At 36.7% G+C, this 24,165-nt stretch overlaps 1 pseudogene; it reads left to right on the top strand.

Annotated features, from left to right (window-relative positions):
- The first annotated feature begins 9,905 nt into the window (after nt 1–9,905).
- LOC128776102 (olfactory receptor 56B4-like) lies at nt 9,906–10,870 on the top strand (annotated as a pseudogene).
- Nucleotides 10,871–24,165: the final 13,295 nt, after the last annotated feature.

Below are 24,165 nucleotides of genomic sequence, written 5' to 3'. Positions count from 1 at the left end.
GAAAAACACAGATTTCTCAATGGAAAGAATCAATGGGTAAAGACATCAGTTCTCCCATAACTAATTTGTATTTTTTTAAATATAATACTCCAGGGGTGCCTTGGTGGCTCAGTGGGTTAAGCGTCTGACTTCATCTCGGGTTGTGATCTCATGGTTTGTGATCTCATGGTTTGCGGGATCTCAAACCCGCATCAGGCTCTGCGCTGACTGTGCAGAGCCTGCTTGGGAATTCTCTTTCTCCCTCTCTCTCTGCCCCTCCCCTGCTCTCTCTCTCTCTCTCTCTCAAAATAAATAAATAAAGTTTAAAAATATATATAATATTCCAACAAAATAACATTTAAATTAATTAACATTAATTTAAAACATTTTTTGAAGTTATTACTAAGAATTTCCCCTACCATGTGGTAAATACATGTTTTTAGTGACACTAAAAACAGAAAAGATTGTCCTGGGAGGCAGTGACCTTTGAATATATGTTGGAATTTAATATAGGAGTAAAAAAGTGCATTCAGGATAGTGGGAGAAAAAGGCTTATTTACTGAATGGTGCTGGAACAATGGTTTAACTATTAGTGGGGTGAAATTAATGTACTTTTTCACTCCATGTGAAATTTCAAATTCATTTAAAAATTAAATTTAAAATAAACTTCGGTAAAGAATATGCTAGTAAATACTTATTGAAATACTAGATTTTATGTTATTAAAAGTTTAAAAGTCATGAAATAATATTAAAAAGTACAATTGTTATGACCACATAAAAGTTTGTGTATGCAGGTGAGTAAATCATTTTTTAGAAAAGACAGAATGTAATGGAAAATGAATTGGAGGAAATACTTCCAGAAAATTCAACAGAGGTAATACCCTTAAGATATAATGAAATTTTTTTAAGAAGATATAATGAAATCCATACAAATTAATAAGACTGTATACTCCAAACTGAGCACTTGAAAAACATTATTGCACTTAATACTACAAGGTAAGTTGCACATAAAGACAAAAGAGAAAACTAATGAAGAAGCCCATGAATGGAAAATATATCTTTGAAAATGTCAAAGCTCACTCAACAGTGAAGTGAAAACTTCAACCAAAATTGAAATACCACTTTTACTCACTCTATTAATAAAGACTTTTAAGTTAAATTTCCTAATTTGGAATGTGATGAAATGGATGGATATGATGAAATAAACACAGTCTTAAACTCTGGATGTGTAAAGTACTACAATGTCCCTATGAAGCAACATTTCAGTATATTTCAAGATTATTTAAAATATCCATATTCTCCTACAGGGGCAGAATAACCTCTTGAAAGACAATTTGGGGGAGGAGCCAAGATAGCAGAACAGCATGGAAGCTTTTTGTGTGTCTCGCATCCATGAAATACAGCCAGACCAACACTAAACATCCTACACACCTAGAAAACTGATTAGAAGATTAACACAACAATCTGCACAACCTGAACCACAGAATTCAGGAGGTATGCAGCACAGAGAGGTGAACTTGGGGAGCGAGAAGCTGTGGTGGAAAGGGGGCCACTTTTGCGGGTGGAGAGAGGACGGAGACTGGGGAGGGGGGAGTATACAGTAAAAGCACCCCTCCCCAAAAACAGCTGGAGAGAAAGTGGAAAATTGGAAACAGCCACAGGGACTAAACTAAAAAGGGAGAAAAGAGAAAGGAGAGGGTTTAAATTCCATTAAGACGGTAAACAAGGGGAGAGCAAAGGCTGCAACTCCACAGTTCAATACCTGGCGGTGCTCTGGTGGGAAAGGTGAATCCCCAGGAACAGAGTGGGGTCCAGGAGGTTCTCAGGCCGCACGGGGAAAAGTGGTTCCACTGCTGGAAGGACATTTCGTAGAGGCTGTTGAAGCCACCTGGCCCCAGCAGACCCCGGAAGGCAGCCACATTCGCTGGTGCTGGGGCAAGGTTGTTGAGGGTGAAGCCCAGTGGCAGATGTGTGTTGCAATTTTCCATGGTCCCTGAAATGCTGATGCTACACTGTTTCATGATCTTTTTTAGGGGCGGGCTGGCACCTGGCCATAGTCTCAGGGCACCAGCAACAGCAGGGTCCAGTGGGCATTCCTGGGTGCAGCCAACATTCGGCCATTACTCATTCAGCCATTGCTCGGTGAGACCCTCCCGCAGACCAGACGGGCGGAGTGGGTCAAAGCCGCAGTCCTTCGGAAGTAAGGGGCCGGGGAAAATAGCCACACCTGAGACAAAACTCGGGCGAGAGGTACTGCCTGGGGACTGGTCACGGAGAGTGGAAAAGAGGAGAGTCGATGAGAGCTGAAGACAGAGGACCGGTGCGCAATTGCTGATCAGGGAGAACAGACTGGGTGGCTGGGTGGCGCCGTTTTTCACCACTCCCTTATATGCATATGCGTGTGCACCAACAAGCACCGCAACAAGCCACCCCAGTAGGCTAGCAGCGCCATCTAGTGGAGAGCGGAGCTGTTACACCGGGGCCTGCCTAACTGGGCCAACTTCACTCTTCAAGAACACAAACCTCACCGCGGGCTTAATTTATGGACTACAAAGAGCTACATAGACTGACCGACCTCTAGGGGAAAACAAAGCAATTTCAGTCCTACTTCAATCTGTTAGCAGGTTCATCTATTCAATTTTTTTTCCCTTTTTCCTTTTTCTCTTTTACAATTCTTTTCTTTTTCTTGAATAAAGAGAAAAAAACTCATTTTTATTTTTAATTTTTATTAAAAATATCTCTCTTTAATTTTTATTACTATATTTTTTGCTTTTGTGTAAATTTTCTCAAATTCTACTTTACTTTCATCCTTTTATTTTAGTCTACTTCAGTGTACTCACCTTTTCAAATTTTCAAACAATTTCCTTTTTTTCTTTCTTTTCTTCTCTTTTTCCTTTCTTTTCTTTTTCTTGAATGCAGAAACAGAAAAACTTCATTTTTACTTTCAATTTCTTTTAAATATTTTTATTTAATTTTTATTACTATATTTTTTGCTCTTATGTAAATTTTTTCAAATTCTATCTTACTCCCATCATTTTATTTCAGTCTACTACAGTGTATTCACTTTTTCAAATTTTGAAACGATTTTTTTGTCTTTACTTTTATGTTTTCTATTTTTTATCTTTTTTCTGTTTTTCCTTTCTTTTTTCTTAAATACAGAAAACGAAAAAGTTCATCTTTCTTTTTAATTTTTATTAAAAACATTTTTCTATACGTTTTTTGTACTATGTTCTCTACTTTTGTGTATTTTAGTCTACTTTAGTGTATTCACTTTATCAAATTCTCAAACGATTTCCTTTTTTTTCTTCTCCCCTCCTTTTTTTTTTTTTTGTTTATTTGTTTGTTTCTCTAATCTGTCAAACCACTTTCAACACCGACACCAAAACACACCTAGGATCTAGCATCATCTATTCGATTTTTGTGTGTCTGTGTTTTTAATTTTAATATTTTTTTAATTTCAATTTTTCTACCTCATTAATTCCTTTTCTCCCTTCAAAATGAAAAAAACGAAGGAATTCATTCCAAAAGAAAGAGCACGAAGAAACGACAGCCAGGGATTTAACCAACACAGACACAAGCAAGATGTCTGAACCAGAATTTAGAATCACGATAATAAGAATACTAGCTGGAGTTGAAAATAGACTAGAATCCCTTTCTGCAGATATAAAAGAAGTGAAAAATAGCCAAAATAAAATTAAAAATGCTATAACTGAACTGTAATCATGGATGGATGCAGTGGCGGCAAGGACGGATGAGGCAGAACAGAGAATCAGCAATATAGAGGATGAACTTATACAGAATAACGAATCAGAAAAAAAGAGGGAGATTAATACAAAAGAGCACGATTCAAGAATTAGAGAAATCATGGGGGGCCTGGGTGGCTCAGTAAGTTAAGTATCCGACTTCGGCTCAGGTCAAGATCTCAGGTTCGTGAGTTAGAGCCCCACGTCGGGCTCTGTGCAGACAGCTCAGAGCCTGGAGCCTGCTTCAGATTCTGTGTCTCTCTCTCTCTCTGCTCCTCCCCTACTCATGCTCTGTCTCTCTCTCTCTCTCCTTCAAAAATAAATAAAAACGTTTTAAAAAAAAAGAATTAGAGAAATCAGTGAGTCATTAAAAAGGAACAACACCAGAATCATAGGGAAGACAGAGAAATAGGGGTATAAGGGTTATGTGAGCAAATCATAGTGGAAAACCTTCCTAACCTGGGGAAAGACACAGACATCAAACTCCAGGAACCACAGAGGACACCCATTAGATTCAACAAAAACCGACCATCAACAAAGCATATCCTAGTCAAATTCACAAAATACTCAGGCAAGGAGAGAACCATGAAAGCAGCAAAGGAAAAAAAAGTCCCTAACCTACAAGGGAAAAAAGATCAGGTTTGCAGCATACCTATCCACAGAAACCTGGCAGGCCAGAAAGGAGTGGCAGGATATATTCAGTGTGCTGAATCAGAAAAATATGCAGCCAAGAATTCTTTATCCAGCAAGGCTGTCATTCAGAATAGAAGGAGAGATAAAAAGTGTCGCAGACAAACAAAAAGTAAGTGAGTTTGTGACCAGTAAACCAGCCCTGAAAGAAATTTTAAGGGGGACTCTCTGAGGGGACAAAAGATGAATATATATATCTCAAAAGCAACAAAGATTAGAAAGGACCAGAGAACACCACCAGAAACTCCAACTCTACAAGCATCATAATGGCAATAAATTTGTATCTTTCAGTACTCACTCTAAACATCAATGGACTCAATGCTCCAATCAAAAGACATAGGGTAACAGAATGGATAAGAAAACAAGATCCATCTATATGCTGTTTACAAGAGACCCACTTGAGACCTAAAGACACCTTCAGATTGAAAGGGGATAGAGAACCATCTATCATGCTAATGGTCAACAAAAGAAAGCCTGAGTAGCCATACTTATATCAGACAATCTAGACTTTAAAATAAAGACTGTATCAAGAGATGCAGAAGGGCATTATATCATAATCAAGGGGTCTATCCACCAAGAAGACCTAACAATTGTAAACATTTATGCGCCAAATGTGGCAGCACCCATATATATTAATCAATTAATCACAAACATAAAGAAACTCATCGATAGTAATACCATAATAGTAGGAGACTTCAACACCCCACTCACAGCAATAGACAGATCATCTCATCAAAAAATCAACAAGGAAACAATGGCTTTCAATGACACATTGGACCAGATCGACTTAACAGATATATTCAGAACATTTCATCCTAAAGCAGCAGAATACACATTCTTCTCAAGTGCACATGGAAAGTTCTCCAGAATAGACCATATACTGAGACACAAATCATCCCTAAGTAAGTACAAAAAGATCGAGATCATACAGTGCATATTTTCAGACCACAACGCTATGAAACTCGAAATCAACCACAAGAAAAAATTTGGAAAGGTAACAAATACTTGGAGACTGAAGAACATCCTACTAAAGAACAAATGGGCTTACCAAGAAGTTAAAGAGGAAATTAAAAAGTATATGGCAGCCAATGAAAATGATAACACCACAACCAAAACCTCTGGGACGCAGCAAAAGCAGGCATAAGAGGACAGTATATAGCAATCCAGGCCTTCCTAAAGAAGGAAGAAAGGTCTCAGATACACAACCTAACCTTACACCTTAAGGAGCTGGAAAAAGATCAGAAAATAAAACCCCAAGCCAGCAGAAGACAGGAAACAATAAAGATTAGAGCAGAAATCAATGCTATCGAAACCAAAGAAACAGAAAAGATCAATGAAACCAGAAGCTGGTTCTTTGAAAGAATTAACAAAATTGATAAATCACTAGCCACTTTGATCAAGAAGAAAAAGGAAAGGACCCAAATGAATAAAATCAAGAATGAAAGAGGAGAGATCACAACCAACACTACAGAAATAAAAACAATAATAAGAGAATATTATGAGCAATTATATGCCAATAACATGGGTAATCTGGAAGAAATGGACAAATTCCTAGAAACATATACACTACCAAAACTGAAACAGGAAGAAATAGAAAATTTGAACAGGCCCATAACCAGTAAGGAAATCGAAATAATAATCAAAATTCTGCCAAAAAAGAAGAGTCCAGGGCAAAAAGGCTTTCCAGGGGAATTCTACCAAACACTTAAGGAAGAGTTAACACCTATTCTCTCGACACTGTTCCAAAAAATAGAAATGGAAGGAAAACTTCCAAACTCTTCCTAGGAAGCCAGCATTACCTTGATTCCAAAACCAGAGACCCCACTAAAAAGGAGAAATATAGATCAATTTCCCTGATGAACATGGTTGCAAAAATCCTCAACAAGATATTAGCCAACCCGATCCAACAATACATTAAAAAAATTATTCACCACGTCCAAGTGGGATTTATACCTGGGATACAGGGCTGGTTCAATATCCACAAAACAATTAATGTGATTCATCACATCAGTAAAAGAAAGGACAAGAACCATATGATCCTCTCAATAGATGCAGAGAAAGCATTTGACAAAATATAGCATCCTTTCTTGATAAAAACCCTCAAGAAAGTAGGGATAAAAGGATCATACCTTGAGATCATAAAGCCATATAAAGCGACCCAATGCTAACATCATCCTCAATGGGGAAAAACTGACAGCTTTCCCCTAAGGTCAGGAACAAGACAGGGATGTCCACTCTTGCCACTGTTATTCAACATAGTATTGGAAGTCTTAGCCTCTGCAATCAGACAACACAAAGAAATAAAAGGCATCCAAATCGGCCACAAGGAGGTCAAACTTTCACTCTTCGCAGATGACATGGTACTCTGTATGGAAAACCCAAAAGATTCCACCAAAAAACTGCTAGAATTGATTCATGAATTCAGCAAAGTTGCAGGATATAAAATCAATGCACAGAAATCGGTTGCATTCCTAATCACCAAAAATGAAGCGACAGAAAGAGAATCAAGGAATCAATCCCATTTACAGTTGCACAAAAAACCATAAAATACCTAGGAATAAATCTAACCAAAGAGGTGAAAAATCTATACACGGAAAACTATAGAAAGCTTATGAAAGACAATGAAGAAGACACAAAAAAAATGGAAAAAGATTCCATGCTCCTGGATAGGAAGAATAAATATTGTGAAAATGTCAATACTACCCAAAGCAATTTTCATATTCAATGCAATCCCTATCAAAGTAACACCAGCATTCTTCACAGAGCTAGAACAAATAATCCTAAAATTTTTATGGAACCAGAAAAGTCCCTGAATAGCCAAAGCAAACTTGAAAAAGAAAACCAAAGCAGGAGGCATACAATCCCAGACTTCAAGCTATACTACAAAGCTGTAATCATCAAGACAGTATGGTACTGGCACAAGAACAGACACTCAGATCAATGGAACAGAATAGAGAACCCAGAAATGGACCCACAAACGTATGGCCAACTAATCTTTGACAAAGCAGGAAAGAATATCCAATGGAATAAAAACTGTCTTCAGCAAGTGGTGCTGGGAAAACTGGACAGCGACATGCAGAAGAATGAACCTGGACCACTTTCTTACATCATACACAAAAATACTCAAAATGGATGAAAGACCTCAATGTAAGACAGGAATCCATCAAAATCCTTGAGGAGAAAGCAGGCAAAAACCTCTTTGAACTTGGCTGCAGCAATTTCCTACTTAACATGTCTCCGGAGGCAAGGGAAACCAAAGCAAAAATGAACTACGGGGACCTCATCAAAATAAAAAGCTTCTGCACAGCCTGTCAGGCAACTGACAGAATGGGAGAAGATATTTGCAAATGATATATCAGATAAAGGGTTAGTATCCAAAATCTATGAAGAACTTACCAAACTCAACACCCAAAAAATAAATAATCCAGTGAAGAAATGGGCAAAAGACATGAATAGACACTTCTCCAAAGAAGACATCCAGATAGCCAACCGACACATGAAAAAATGCTCCACATCACTCATTATCAGGGAAATACAAATCAAAACTACAAGGAGATACCACCTTACACCTGTCAGAATGGCTAACATTAACAAGTCAGGCAACAACAGATGTTGGCGAGGATGCAGAGAAAGAGGATCTCTTTTGCACTGCTGGTGGGAATGCAAGCTGGTGCAGCCACTCTGGAAAACAGTATGGAGGTTTCTCAAAAAACTAAAAATAGAACTACCCTACGACCCATCAGTTGCACTACTAGGCATTTATCCACAGGATATAGGTGTGCTGTTTCGGAGGGACACATGCACCCCCATGTTTATAGCAGCACTATCAACAATAGCCAAAGTATGGAAAGAGCCCAAATGTCCATCGATGGATGAATTGATAAAGAAGATGTGGTATATATATACAATGGAGTATTACTCGGCAATCAAAAAGAATGAAATCTTGCCATTGGCAACTACGTGCATGGAACTGGAGGGTATTATGCTAAGTGAAATTAGTCAGTCAGAGAAAGACAAAAATCATATGAATTCACTCATATGAGGACTTTAAGAGACAAAACAGATGAACATAAGGGAAGGGAAACAAAAATAATACAAAAACAGGGAGGGGGACAAAACAGAAGAGACTCATAAATATGGAGAACAAACAGGGTTGCTGGAGGGGTTGTGGGAGAGGGGGTATGGGCTAAATGGGTAAGGGGAATTAATAAATCTACTCCTGAAATCATTGCTTTGCTATATACTAATTTGGATGTAAATTTTAAAAAAGAAAAAATAAAGTTAAAACAAAAAAAAAGAAAGACAATTTGGCAATATCAATCAAAATCTTTCTTTTTCATTTTCACTCTGCAATTCATTCTTAGAAATTATCCTATAAACTTATGCATAGAGATATATGAACAAGTACATTGAGTACATGTTTTTTACAGTAGCAAAATACTAGAAACAAATTGAATGTCAGAAGTTCTTATTAAATTATCAGATATCCATGTGGTAGAATATCATTCACTTAGCAATGTGGCATATCTAGTTTGCGATAGGGAACAGTCCCCAAGATAATTAAGTTAAGAAAGAAAAGGAAAGGAAACAAAGGATAAAGGATATGATTAGTATGCTAACATTTGCTTTTGTCTTTTATGAGAAAACATATACATATATTCTTGTTCATGCAAAAACTATCTCTGGAAGGATTCCTAAGAAACTGGGTTACTGGCTGCCTCTGGTGAAAAGGAAGAAATTTGGGAGTCCTAAGCACAGAAGTCTTAGTAACCATTGTTTATATTTTTTTAATTTTATTTGAATTTGAACAATCTACATGTATGACAGTTAAAATCAAAATATTACTAAAAAGAGTATTTTAAGATGTTCTTTGTATGTATCACTTTTGTATCATTTAAAAAATCCTACTCAAAGGAAACAATCTGAAAAGTAAAATAGTGGTGAGTAAATTATGGAACAGCCAAATATAGAAATATAAGATTCCACATTGCTTTTAATGATCTGGAAAGTTTTGGTTTATTTATTCATCCATGTCATAATTTTTTACTGAGTTCCTATTTTATGTCCTAGAACACACTACTGAAACACAAAGGCAGGATACAACATTATTTCCATATAATGATGTAAACTGGAAATACAAATATAATTATAAAATGGAAATAATGGAAATAAATCAAATATTAGTATTTGTTATCTGTTAGCAATAAGATTATTCTTGATACATATGTATTTGAACATACTTATTAGAAACACGAGTGGTAATAATAAATGGCTAATTCAAACTTTACCTTTAGAATAAATTTTGACTTGTTTTAGTACTCCTCTGTGGAATATTTCCAGGAGCCAAAAAAGGTGGAGGGTTATGCACACATAAAAGAAACTGAGTCATTTGGGGGGAGTCTCTACTATCAGGACCCTGAGATAAATTCTCAAATGCAATCTTCCTGCCATTTCAGTTTTATGGACAGACACTGCAAATGGGGCACCTGTGCTATGGATACTCCCACCAGTGTTACCAACAGTTCCAGCCTCCAGATTTCCCACTTCATCTTGATGGGGCTCCCAGGCATTCATGGGTGGCAGCACTGGCTCTCCCTGCCCCTGGCTCTGCTCTACTTCTTAGCTCTTGGTGCTAATCTCCTCATCATGATCACCATCCAACATGAGGCCATGCTGCATGTGCCTATGTACCATTTTCTGGGCATACTGGCTGTTGTGGACATGGGCCTGGCCACCACCATCATGCCCAAGATGCTGGCTACCTTCTGGTTTGATGCCAAGGCCATCAGCCTCCCTGAGTGTTTTGCTCAGATCTATGCCATCCACTGTTTCTTCTTCATGGAATCTGGTATCTTCCTCTGCATGGCATTGGGCAGATATATAGCCATCTGTCACCCCCTTCGATACCTGTCTATAGTCACTGACACTTTTGTGGTCAAAGCCACAGGATTCATGGTGCTCAGGAATGGACTGTTTACTATCCCAGTTCCAATACTGTCTGCCCAGAGACACTATTGCTCCAAGAATGAAATTAACCACTGCCTGTGCTCTGATTTGGGGGTCACCAGTCTAGCCTGTAATGACATCACTGTGAACAAATTTTACCAACTGATCTCAGCATGGATCCTGATTGGGAGTGATATGGCTCTTGTTTTTTCTTCCTATGTGTTAATCCTTCACTCTGTGCTGAGGTTGAACTCACCAGAAGCAGTATCAAAGCTCTGGGGACCTGTAGCTCCCACCTCATTCTCATCCTCTTCTTCTATACAGGTATCACTGTGCTGTCTGTCACATACCTTGCAGAGAAAAATATGTCCCTAATCCCTGTGCTCCTTAATGTACTGCACAATGTCATCCCCCCTGCACTCAATCCCATGGTCTATGCACTCAGGATGCAAGAGCTCAGACTGGGCTTCCAGAGACTGCTTGGACTGAGTGAAGATATGTCCACTAAGTAACTCCAGCTTTAGAAGTCCACTAAGGTGTGAAGAAAGGATAGAGCTTTTAGCTGTCGATAGACCTGGGTTGTGATGTGCCTTTATCTCTCACTAGGAAAAAAGTAGCCAATAAAATCATGAAAACTGTCAGTCTCACAGATCAAAATATACATATGAAAATCACAATGAAATTTCCTTTTACTATAAAATAAGTAAGAATAGAAAAGTGAAATGTTGCTGACCACTGATGCAATTCTGAGATTGATACTCATACACAGCTGGTAGGACTGTAAATTGGCCCAAATGTACCAAAAAGCAATTTGACAAAATTTACTGGAGTGTTTGTAAATGTTACTATTCTTTCATCTAGTAATTCTATTTTTAGAAAAATATCTAAAAGAAATAGTCTAAATTGGGGCACCTGGGTTGCTCAGTCAGTTGAGCATCCAACTGTTGATTTCGCCTCAGGTCATGATCCCAGGGTCATTGAATCGAGCCTTGCATCAGGCTCTGCACTGTGCATGGAGCCTGCTTGAGATTCTTTCTCTCTCTCCCTCTGCCCCCTCCCCATCTCATGCTCTCTCACTCTGTCTCTTTATCTAAAATAAATTAAAAAATAGTCTAAATGTAAGCAAAAATGTATTCATAAAAAAGTTATTGTTAATAGTAGTAAAAAATGAAGACTTTAAAACTGTTTATGTGAATTTACTCTAACTTGTACATATTTGTTTTTCATGTCATTTTCATAATAAGAAAAAGAAAATAAATGTTTATTCTAAAAAGACAGAGAAGGGGCGCCTGGGTGGCTTAGTCGGTTAAGTGTCTGACTTCAGCTCAGGTCACGATCTCACGGTCTGTGAGTTCGAGCCCCGCGACGGGCTCCGGGCTGATGGCTCGGAGCCTGGAGCCTGCTTCCGATTCTGTGTCTCCCTCTCTCTCTGCCCTCCCCCGTTCATGCTCTGTCTCTCTCTGTCTCAAAAATAAATAAACGTTTAAAAAAATTTTTTTAACAAAAAAATAATAAAATAAATAAAAAGACAGAGAAAAGTTTCGTTTTTGTAGCAGAGAATTTCAATAATAATAATTAATTAATTAATGGTTAACAAGTGCTAAGTACTTCTCATAAGCCAGAAAACACACACACAATCTAATTTAATACTCACAATAACCCTGTGAGGTGCATACGGTATTATTCCTAACGTATAGCTAAGGGATCTAGGGCCCTGGAGGTTACAGAGCATGCCCCATCAGCACAATTTTCAAGTGGGGGAGCTGGGATTCTACTCCTTGCAAGTGTGATCGCACAACTTTTGCAGTCTTCTCCCTCTTACTCTTGCTCTGTTCCAGAATTTCTATATGACTCTGAGCAACTTATGAAATCTCCCTCTGCTTCAATTCTTCAAGTTAAAAGTAGTGACAATCAGAGCATTTTGCTGAACTAAGTCACAGCATACCATGCGAAGCAAAAGAGATAATAAAGAAAACAGGCTTTGAGATGTGATATGCACATGTAAAAACTGATCTAATTATGTGGTAAAACCTTCTTCTAGGAAAGAAAGAAAGAAAATTGCCCTAGAAAATACCTTAGAAAAGTAGCTCCAAATAACCAATTAATTAAATCTAAATGAAATTTTACCGATTGCACATCTAACAGATATGCATACTTTTGAGTACAAGAATGTTGATCCATGTTCATTTTTTACCTTCTCCAAGCCTAGTACAGAACTTTGCACACAATGTACACTTAATACTTGATTCATGATGTGATTGATCAGTAGTATAACATGGTCTGCCGAACTATGTATCAAATATACCAGAGCATGGTACGAAGAATGACTTCAGAAAGTTTTCATGAGTCCACTTTGGAGAACAAGCTCTCAGAAGACAGCCCAGGACTGAAGCAACACCATGAGCTCATCCCACCAGGGAAGTGACTGCTGGGCAGCAGAGCAGACCTGCAGGAAGTTAACCCATAATGTGGGACCATCCTAAGAGTAATGCTTGGAAACTCACCCAAGAACAGGGACTATAAACTTTCTCCAAAAGCAGCTGTTACTTCACCCTTGACGGACAATGACCATTGATTTAGATTGAGGCAATCCTCCAATAAGAAAAGGTATGGGAGAGACAGTTATAGAATAGGGCTTGAACTTAACCCAACATCCACTGTTTCTAGTCCAAAGGAGCAGGATAATAACAACATCTAACCTTCAAGAGTTTTGTACAGTTTGCAGAACACTTTCCCACAGTGGATCAACTAATTTCATGCAGTCTTCATAGCAGCCTTCTTAGTTAGGAAGCATTACTGCTTTAGTACTGCATTAGTACTTTTTCACAAAGAAATAGGCGCTCAGGTTGAATGATTATACAAGTTCATCAGCTGGTAAATAGCAATATTGGCCATCCTAAAATCTAGCTCTAAACTTTCATTCACGTATATTTTAATTTATTCATTCATTCAAAACACACAGCATGAGTCTATATGTAGGAGCCCAAAGCGTAGACCACTCTCAACAGCTCTGTGGGGATGTGTCTCTCAGTCCTTTTGAAAATATGTAAACATCTAACATCCAACCTGGAGTTTCAGCAAAAACTCTGACACAACAGAAAGATAAGAGCAGTTAATTATTCTCTCCACTCTATGTGCCATGAGTATAAAAAGGGATGTGCTTTCTGTTTTATCTTTATAAATTCTTCCTCTTTGCCATGTGTGTTATATTTACTCATTTGCTTTGCCTTATATGATTTTAATACCATCACACTATTTTATTTTCAATTGCCTATTGTCTTTTCTAGCACATTTATTTTCACATCTGGTTTATAATTTAATTTGGATCTGTCTTTTCAAAACAACATTAGCTGTGTCTCCATTATTGTACAAATCAAAACCACAATGAGATATCACTTCACACCCACTAGGATGTTATAATTAAAAATACAGATGGTAAGTGTCGGTGAAGTTATGGAGAAAAATACTGCTGGTGGGGATACAAGCTGGTGCAGCCATTTTAGAAAACACTCTGGCAGCTCTTTGAGTGATTGTACCACATTACCCAGCAATTTTCCTCTTAGGTAAATACCCAACAGAACTGAAAACAGGTACAAAAATTTGTACCTGAACGTTTATAGCAACATTAGTCATAATTGCCAAAAAATAAAAATAACATAAAGGTACATGAAGTGATGAATGCAGTATAAAAAAAAAAAAAAGAAAAGAAAATGTGGTGTACCCATAGAATGGAAAATTATCCAGCCAGAAAAAGAAAAGAAGTACTGGTAGATGCTACAACATGGGTGAACCTTGAAAACATTAGGCTAGATGAAAAAAAGTCAGACAGAAAAAGACACATATTATATGATTCCGTTTGTAATAAATATCTAAAATAGGCGAATCTATAGACAGAAAGCAGATAAGTGATTACCATGGACTAAAGGAACAGGAAAATGGGAAACAACTGTTTACAAAAGGGTTTCTTTTGAGAATGGTGAAAATTTCTGTAATTAGAAGTAGTAATTGCAATACAATAGTATTGTGACTGTACTGGAAGCCAATGAATTATATACTTTAAAATGGTTTAAATACTGAATCTTATTTGAATTTCACCTCACCTAAAGACAAACAAAAAAAAAACCTTTCTTCTTACAATGTCTCTCCAGTGCCCTCTACTGCCAAAGTTTGGCATCATTACAGTGGACAAAGGCATATTATTTAAAGAACACTGATCCATTTTCACAGAGCTGGCCAAAAAGAATGGTTTGTAACTTCATCACAATAAACTGATTAACAGCATAGTTCATACCTTTGACTACTCATCTTCCACATGCACCATTTTACACACCTTTGAACTCCCATACAACAAGAAAACAATTTAATACTTCTATTTTAAAAGATACAACTATTCCACATATAAAGAAGTTCTCACCTTTTCCCCAAAGTAACAAGATGCACAATCCCGAGAGTCATTGTATACACTGCTGGATATAATACCATATTCTTCAAATTCAGTCAGAGTCCAATCAAATATTCTGTTACCTAAACACTAAACTGTAAAGTTAACTTCCAATAACTTGTACATAAAAAAGAGAAGGGTTCACATGCAAAAATAAAAGTTTGCATATGAAAAGCAAACAAAAAATATTTAAAGTTACTACAGTTCTAATTACTATAACTGTTCACAGCAACAGTTGTAGCCTCGGCCACAGCAACTTCTTACTCAACACGTCTCCAGAGGCAAAGGAAACAAAAGCAAAAATGGACAATTGCGACCTCATCAAAATAAAAATCTTCTGCACAGCAAAGGAAACAATCAGCAAAACTAAAAGGCAACCGACAGAATGGGAGAAGATATTTACAAATGACATAACAGATATAGGGTTAGTATCCAAAATCTATAAAGAACTTATCAAACTCAACACCCAAAAACAACTAATCCAGTGAAGAAATGGCCAAGAGACATGAATAGACACTTTCCAAAGACATCAGATGACTGACAGACACATGAAAAAATGTTCAACATCACTCCTCATCAGGGAAATACAAATCAAAACCACAATGAGATACCACCTCACACCTGTCAATTGAATGGCTAACATTAACAACTCAGGCAATAACAGATGTTGGTGAGGATGCAAAGAAAGAGGATCTCTTTTGCACTGCTGGTGGGAATGCAAACTGGTACAGTCACTCTGGGAAACAGTATGGAGGGTCCTTAAAAAACTAAAAAGAACTACCCTACAACCCAGCAATTGCACTACTAGATATTTATCCAAGGGATACAGGTGTGCTGTTTCGAAGCGGCACATGCACCCCAACGTTTATAGCAGCACTGTCAACAATAGCCAAAGTATGGAAAGAGCCCAAATGTCCATCAATGGATGAATGAATAAAGAAGATGTGGTATATATATATATATATATATATATATATATAATGGAGTACTACTCAGCAAACAAAAAGAATGAAATTTTGCCATTTGCAACTACATGGATGGAACTAGAGGTTGTTACATTAAGCAAAATTAGTCAGAGAAAGACAAATATCATATGACTTCACTCATATGAGGACTTTAAGACACAGAACAGATAAACACAAGGGAAGGGAAGCAAAAATACAATAAAAACAGGGAGGGGGGCAAAACACAAGAGATTCCTAAATATGGAAAACAAACAGGGTTACTCGAGGGGTTGTGGTAGGGGGATAGGCTAAATGGGTAAGGGGAATTAAGGAATCTGAATCTACTCCTGAAATCATTGTTGCACTATATGCTAACTTGGATGTTAAATTAATAAATTAATTAATTAATTAAATAAAGATTCTCTCTCTCTCTCTGCCCTTCTCCCCCACTTGCGCTCTCTCTCTCTCTCTCTCTCTCTCTCTCTTTAGCTATCTAAAATAAAAAAAATAAAAAATTTAAAAACTCACCTCCTTGTTGGATGCTAGGCCAATTCTAAGTTCACAAAAGGGTTTTGCTAATGAGTCTTAATATGCCCCCTTTGCATTCTCTTTTTCCACGTTCATAGTGTTTCATAATTTTGGATGCCACACTGAGATTCCTCTTATTATTCTGCCATCAAAGATCCATTCAGGCCACATTGCCAATTCATTGTCTATGATGGAAAATAAGAATAGTTCCATCCCATTATACTGTCATTATTATTTAGTTTCTCTGATGCTGTGAAGAAACCCACTGAGCAGACTTACCTTCCTTTGGGCAAGTTCATTGGTGAAAATTATCAGACAACAATCTTTCCCAGAGCAACTGATATTCTATTAGTGAAGGTTATTTTACATATTTGTAGATTTTCTGAAATACCTTGTGATTTCAGTATAGAGATTTAATGCTGTGAAATGCTTATCAATGTTGTTCCTTTGAAAATCTACGCCATTTCTCGCCATAGCATTTCCCACAAGGTCCTGAACAACACATTGTTATTCCCAAGTCCTTCTTGGTTGTGACATCAAATTTTTTATCAGTATATAAATTTATTGTTAGCAAAGTTAAGAACATAAATAATTGCTGTTCTACCAGAACTGTTACTTCTCTTGCTTATTTAAATCAAGAAGCAAAGAAGCAAATTTCCCTAATGTTCTGATAAATCTGTGACTTTCTTTGGCTACAGCTTGACAATAATAATTTATGACTCAGTATATCTTAATTTTAGCAAGCTAAACCTCACTTTGCAACATATTACAAAACCCAAACACAATAATATTCTATTAAACAAAATTGCAGAAATATTAGGTATCTTTGGTTGTAGCAAAAAAAAAAAAAAAAAGAATTTCACACATTGATCAAAATATTGATTCTATTCCAAAACTGGACAGCAACATGCCAAAGAATGAATCTGGACCACCTTTTTACACCATACACAAAAATAAATTCAAATGGTTTAAAAACCTAAATTTGAGACCTGAAACCATAAAAGTCCTATAAAAGAACACAGGCACTAACTTCTTTGACATAGGTCATAGCAACTTCTTTTTAGATAGATCTCCTGAGGCAAGGAGAAGAAACAAAAGCAAAAATAAACTTTTGAGACTACTCAAAGATGCTTTCTGCACAGCAAAGGAAACTACCGACAAAACTAAAAGGCAACCAACAGAATGGAAGAAGATATTTTCAAATGAAATATTCAATAAAGGATTAGTACCCGAAATATATTTAAAAAAAAACTTACAAAACTCAACACCCCCCCCAAAAAAATCCAATTTTAAAAAGGGCAGATGGCACGAACAGACATTTCTCCAAAGACATACAGATGGCCAACAGACACATGAAAAGATGCTCAACATCAGTCATCATCAGGGAAATACAAATCAAAACTACAATGAAATATCACCTCACTTTGGCTAGAATGGCTAAAATCAAAACACAAGAAACAACAGGTGTTGGTGAGGATGCAGAGACAGGGGAACCCTCTTCAACTGTTGGTAGAAGTGAAAACTGGTGCAGCCACTTTGGAAAATAGTACGGAGGTTCCTCAAAAAGTTAAAAATAGAACTACCATACAATCTATCAATTTCACTACTAGCTATTTATCCAAAGAATATAAGAACACTAATTCAAAGGGATACATACTATGCTTATAGCAGCACTATCAACAATAGCCAAATTATGGAAAGAACCCAAATGTCCACAGACTGATGAACTGATATAGAAGATGTGGTGTATATATATAATATGGAATATTATTCAGCCATAAAAAATGAAATCTTGCCATTTGCAATGACATGGATAGAGCTAAAGAGTATAATGCTAAGCAAAGTAAGTCAGCTGAGAAAGATAAATACCATAGAATTTCACTCATGTGGAATTTAAGAAACAAAAGAAACAACAAAGGGGAAAAATAAGAAAGGGAAGGAGGGCGGGAGAGATAGAGAGAGAGAAATCAAGAAACAGACTCTTAATTACTGAGAATAAACTGATAACTACCAGAGCGGGGGGCGGGGAGGGGTGTGCTGGGGATGGGTTAAATAGGTAATGGGGATTAAGGAGTGTACTTATCTTGATGAACACAAGGCAATGTATGGAAGTGTTGAATGACTATATTGTACACCTGAAATTAATATAACACTGTATGTTAACTAACTGGAATTAAAATAAAAATCTAAAAAAATATATATTGATTCCATTCCATTGCAATTTTACTGTGCTTCTAGTAATTTTTGACTATTAGAATCTGACAGTCTTTAAGTAACAAAGAAGTAAATGGGTGTTTCTAAAGCTAATTTAGGAAAATTAAGATAAAATTAGTTTTATTTAATGATAGTATATGTAGATAGAATACAGAAAAGAGTAAAATGTCACTGCATATGAACAAAAGCATCACACGTTGAAATTCCTCTAGACTGCTTCTTTATTCACTCTTCTCAATATTCATTCATTTATTTGACAAATATTCATAAAATACCTACTATGTGCCAGGAATTGGTGTAGGTGCTGGGGATAGAGCAATGAACAAAAATTATAAAAAGCATGCTTTGGGGGAGCTTACATTTTAATGTGAAAAAGAAAAGAAAAACAAATGACGTCATAATATGACATGTAATATCGGGCATACAGATCGATAAAATAGAGAATTATAGGGTCAGGGACTGCTATTTTAGGTAAGATGATCAGAGGATGCATCTCTCATTAAGGAACATTTGATCTGAATACAAATTCAATAGCATTCTTTCATCCAATTTAATTAACACTAAAATTTTGATGTCATGAAAGACAAGAGAGGCAAGTGGTCTTAGGAAAAGGAACTGATCAACACAGACAAATACCAGGAAGTGTTCAGGTAAGATTACATCTTTTTTTAAATATATATTTTTAAAGTTTATTTATTTTTGAAGGAGAAAGAGAGAGAGAGCATGAGCAAGGGAGGGGTGGTGGGGGGAGAGAATCCCAAGCAGCCTCCACACTGTCAGTGCAGAGCCCAACACAGAGCTCAATCCCATAAACCATGAGATCATGACCTGAGCCAAAATCAAGAGTCAGATGCTTAACTAACTGAGCCAGTCAGGCACCCCCCAGGTAAGATTACTTCTAAAAAATATCCAATATTTTTGGCAATTGAGATCATTAGAAAGAGCAATGTCTATTTGATGTTGAAACAAAGGTAAAATTGCAGTGAGACAAGAAATCTTTAAGAGGCAAGGATAAGAAAGCAACATAAAAGAGGTTACTTCCAATATTTGTGATGCAGGAAATAGATAGAGGCAATCTCTGGAAAAGATATGGAGTGAAGACATATTTTGAGATAGGGAGATTTCAAAACCTTCCCACAATGAGAGACACTATTCATCAGACAAAACTGAATTACTCTGTGAGGATCCTGGAGTGAAAAGCCGTCCATCTGGTGGGCTGCCCTGGGACTAGAGTTGAATGGACCCAACATTATGTGACTAACCACTAAGAGTACTTGGGTTGTATTCCCATTGCAATATCAAAAAAAAAAAAAAAAAAAAAAAAAAGACCCTGGAGGATGCTTGCTATAAAGTAGGGAGGGCCTAAAGAGTACCACACCAGGATCAGGCATCTCACCGATCTAATTTATACAAAAACCACAGACTCCAGGAGTGGCAAGCAACGACAGGAATTTGTTCTGAACAACAAAAGGCTGAACGCAGACAGCTGAAGCTCAGAGAGCAGAAGCATCCATAGAAGGCATTGCAGCCTGAGAGCCTCTTCAAAGACCTTCCTGAAGTAGTACATAAACCAGTCAATGACCTGCATCCTGAGAGGTGAGGGGATGGATGTTTTCCAACTTCCTGCAGTTCTATCCTCCTCTCTGAATTTGATTAATAAATATATACCTTATCCTTGCCTTCTATGGCCTTCCATATTTGATTCTTCACCTCTACTACCTCCCTTCTCTCAGTCTTCTCACTTTTGTAGAAACCAAGTTCTGTGATTAGGAAACAGCAGAGAAATGAGGCTGAGTTCCAAGACTGTTAGTAAGTCAATGATAAACCAAGGAGTCTAGAATAATAAATTCTATATCTAAGATTCCTAGAACAAAACACTAAACGATCATACTTAATTTACTTAATTTAATCATACTTAATTTACTTAATCATACTTAATTTACTTAATTAATCATACTTAATTTACATTGATCATGAATTTCCAACCATTTCACTGAGATATGAAACAAAGATTAATATATATTTATATTTGTAAAGAGAGAAAATAGCATTGTTTGCAAGCAATTTTTAAGTTATTTGTTGTGCTTCTTTTTTCTTTAAGATTTTTTAAAGTTGATTTATTTATTTTGAGAGATAGAGAGACACAGTGTGAGCAGAGAAGGGCAGAGAGAGAGGGAGAGAATCCCAAGCAGGCTCAGCACTGTCAATACAGAGCCCAGTATGGGACTCAAACTCACAACCATGAGATCATCACCTGAGCTGAAATCAAGAAGTGGATGTTTAACTGACTGAGCCACCCAGGCACCCCTTCAAGATTTTATTTTTAAGTAATCTCTACACTCAATATGCAGCTTGAATTTACAAACCCGATACCAAGAGTTGCATGCTTTACCACCAAAGCCAGCCAGACACCCCTGCAAGCAACTTTTTGTTCTACTTAGAAAATCAGAAAAAGAGAATCAGTGATAAAATTTAAAAATGTATAATAGTTTAGCAAATGATGATACACAAGACAGAAATGACAAAACAAATAAAATTGCAATTTATAAAATAATAAACCCAAAATGTTTAGTTTACCAGCAGCCATTAATTTGTTGAGGTAATAGAAGAAAAAAAAACTCACAAAATGTGTAAAACTAGTACAAGTTTAGCAAACTGAATGAATGCAAAAGGAAATAACAAAAATCAATATAATAACACTAAGAAAGATAAATATTTGTTCAGAATATCTCAAAATACTAATAATCATAAGAACAGTGCAGAAATAAAATATTTTAATAACCATGTTTTAAAGATTTAAAGATATGAAAGATAAACAAAGGCAGAGAGAATCCACATTTGCTGAATGTAAGAACTTGATAGTATGTCAACTTTTGGCTTTTCAAAATTAAGCCACAAATTTAACATGATCCCAACCAAAATTGTTATTTTAGAAACCAATGCAGGAATTCTAAGTTTAATCTGGAAAATAAGCACATAAAAAGGCCTTTAAATTTTAAGAGAATAAATAATAAGGGAATATATTTCTCTTCTGTATTAAATTTATTATAAAACTAAAATTTTTAACTCAGTTTGATATTGGCACAAAATTAATCAGAAAAAAATTAAAAAATGTGAGTGCCCAGATACAATTTATACATACAAAACTTTCTATGCAACAAAAGAGGCATAATAATCACTTGTCAAGGGGTGTAGAAGCCATTGTTTAATTATGCAAAATCACTTTATTTACATACCTCTCATTAACAGCAAAATTAATTCCATGTAAATAAGTTGCATCACAAAACTAGAAGGGGGGGTGCCTGGGTGGCTCAGTCGGTTAAGCGTCAGACTTTGGCTGAGGTCATGATCTCACAGTTTGTGAGTTTGAATCCCGCATCAGGCTCTGTGCTGACAGCTCGGAGCCTGGAGTCTGTGGAGCCTGGAGCCTGCTTCGGATTCTGTGTCTCCTTCCATCTCTGCCCCTCCCCCACTTGTGCTCTGTCTCTCTCTGTCTCTGAAAAATAAATAAATGTAAAAAAAAAAACAAAAAAACCCAGAAGGTCAAGCATTAAAAATTAAAAGTCATAGGGAAGTGAATCTTGGCCAAAATTTTGAGTAAAGAATGGTTTTCTGTAACTGTGTTTTGATTGAATAATTGAATGTTTTGAGAATTTGATAGAAGCCAAACAGATCTCCTCAGAATAATGTAAAAGTTTTTCCACATAAATTTAAAAAATTCACAGATTCCTATGGAGACCACCCATAAATTCTTATTAAAAGAGGGAGAATCTTATGCAGGCTCTACACTCAGCACGGAGCCTGCAGCAGGGCTGGATTCCATGACCCTAGGATCATGACCTAGCTGAAATCAAGAGTTGAGGGGAACCTGGGTGGCTCAGTCTGTTGAGTGTCTGACTCCTGGGATCGTGGGATCCAGCCCCACATTGGGCTCCATGCTCAGCATGGAGTCTGCTTAATATTCTCTCTCTCCCTCTGCTCCTTTCCCCTACTCATGCTCTCTTTTTCTCTCTAAAATAAATTAAAAACTTTTTTAAAAGATTTTCTTTCAGTGAAGAAAAATGCTGAAAATTAAATATTCTAAAATGTTAAAAACCATTACCTTTGTTTGTTGGGATTTTGATTTATGATTATTTTTCTCAACTTTTTTTTGTTTTCTAAAAGTGCTATGGTTTTATTTTTTCTTATTTGTCTTTATCAATTTCATGGTACCAAATGTTTATTATAATTATAAATGGCATAGCCATTCATTCTTCACACAGGTGGTTAGGGCTGGAACCTTGATCTTATACTTAATGCCATCAAACACAGCACAGATACAGATTTGGAAGGGAAATATTGATACCTAAATATTTAACAAGGCAAGGTGTTATTCATAAATAAAGGTAAAAAAAGAAAAAGAATTCTCAGGTATTGTCAGGTATTGAAGGCTTCTGAAACCATAATGCCTGTACACATTTTGATACAAACTCTGAGAGATAGTCCACACAATCAAGAGTGAACAAAATTGAGAATGAGAGAATGAGGTGGACTGAGTATCAAAAATGAGCTGTGAACTTACCCAAATCAGACAGTCTAAACTGTGTCATAAATGCCTGCTGCTTTAAACCTATACCATACAAAAATCTGGAAGTGGTGGGAAGTATGGTGGTAATTTTGTCTCCTTAGATCATCTATTAATAAAATTGATGATTTTAAAATATAGCTTTATATATGCCTTTAACATCACTTTCATAATCAGAGGAGGAAACAAGTGATATTCCTACATAGTACTGACCTTTTAGCTATGACTTCATGCCAGAGATTAAAATTTTGCTGAAACTTTCTCACTTATTAGTGTTTTCAATATATAGGACTCTTACCTAGTGAAATCATTCAACCTCTATATCCCTATATGTAAATAACAACCCCTGTCTGGGGAAGGTCAAATGACACGATTTTTGTCAAAACTTATTTGTCAACTACAGGCACTGTTTAAAATAAAAACATGGTCAGCATTCTCCCTGTGGCTGCCTGGTCTCCTCCTGAATATCCCCAACAATGGAGAAAACAGCTCTGCCCTCTAACTTTGGGATCTTTATAATGTACTAGTCTTCTGGTTTGTGTCTGTATTCCCTGACGCATGAAAAAATCTATCCAGAATTTCCAGAAAACAAAGCCGGTAAATCTTCAGTTTTATTCTGCTAAAATCATTTTCTTAGAATCTATTTTGGCTCTTCCACTGTTCTATCTATCTATATCTATCTATCTATATGTCTATCTATACAATTTGGGTGTCACTATATATATATATTTATTTTTGAAGGAGAGAGAGAGACAGAGTGTGAGCAAGGGAAGAGCAGACAGAGAAGAGAGGGAGACACACAATCTAAAGCAGGCTCTAGGCTGCAAGCTGTCAGCACAGAGACCAACACGTAGCTTGAACTCACAAAATGCACAATCATGACCTGAGCTGAAGTCTGACGCTTAACTGACTGAGCCACTCAGGCACTCCTCTTCTGCTGTTCTTATCTGAACTTTTTCCAAGGGTCCAAGTGGGTTTAGGATACATTATGTTAAAAAGGACTTAACTGAATCTTCTACCTCTACACAAACTTTGAGCCTCAGCTGAGCTTACTACTGCCTATTCTTATTTTCTCTTAATCCATAGGCAGATGCTGAGAAGAAGACATCCCATGAT

The sequence above is a fragment of the Panthera pardus genome, unplaced genomic scaffold (genome assembly GCF_024362965.1).
Source record: "Panthera pardus isolate Hobbes unplaced genomic scaffold, ASM2436296v1 HiC_scaffold_12, whole genome shotgun sequence".
In the NCBI taxonomy this organism is placed as follows: Eukaryota; Metazoa; Chordata; class Mammalia; order Carnivora; family Felidae; genus Panthera; species Panthera pardus.
This window is presented reverse-complemented; position numbering and strand designations above follow the sequence as displayed.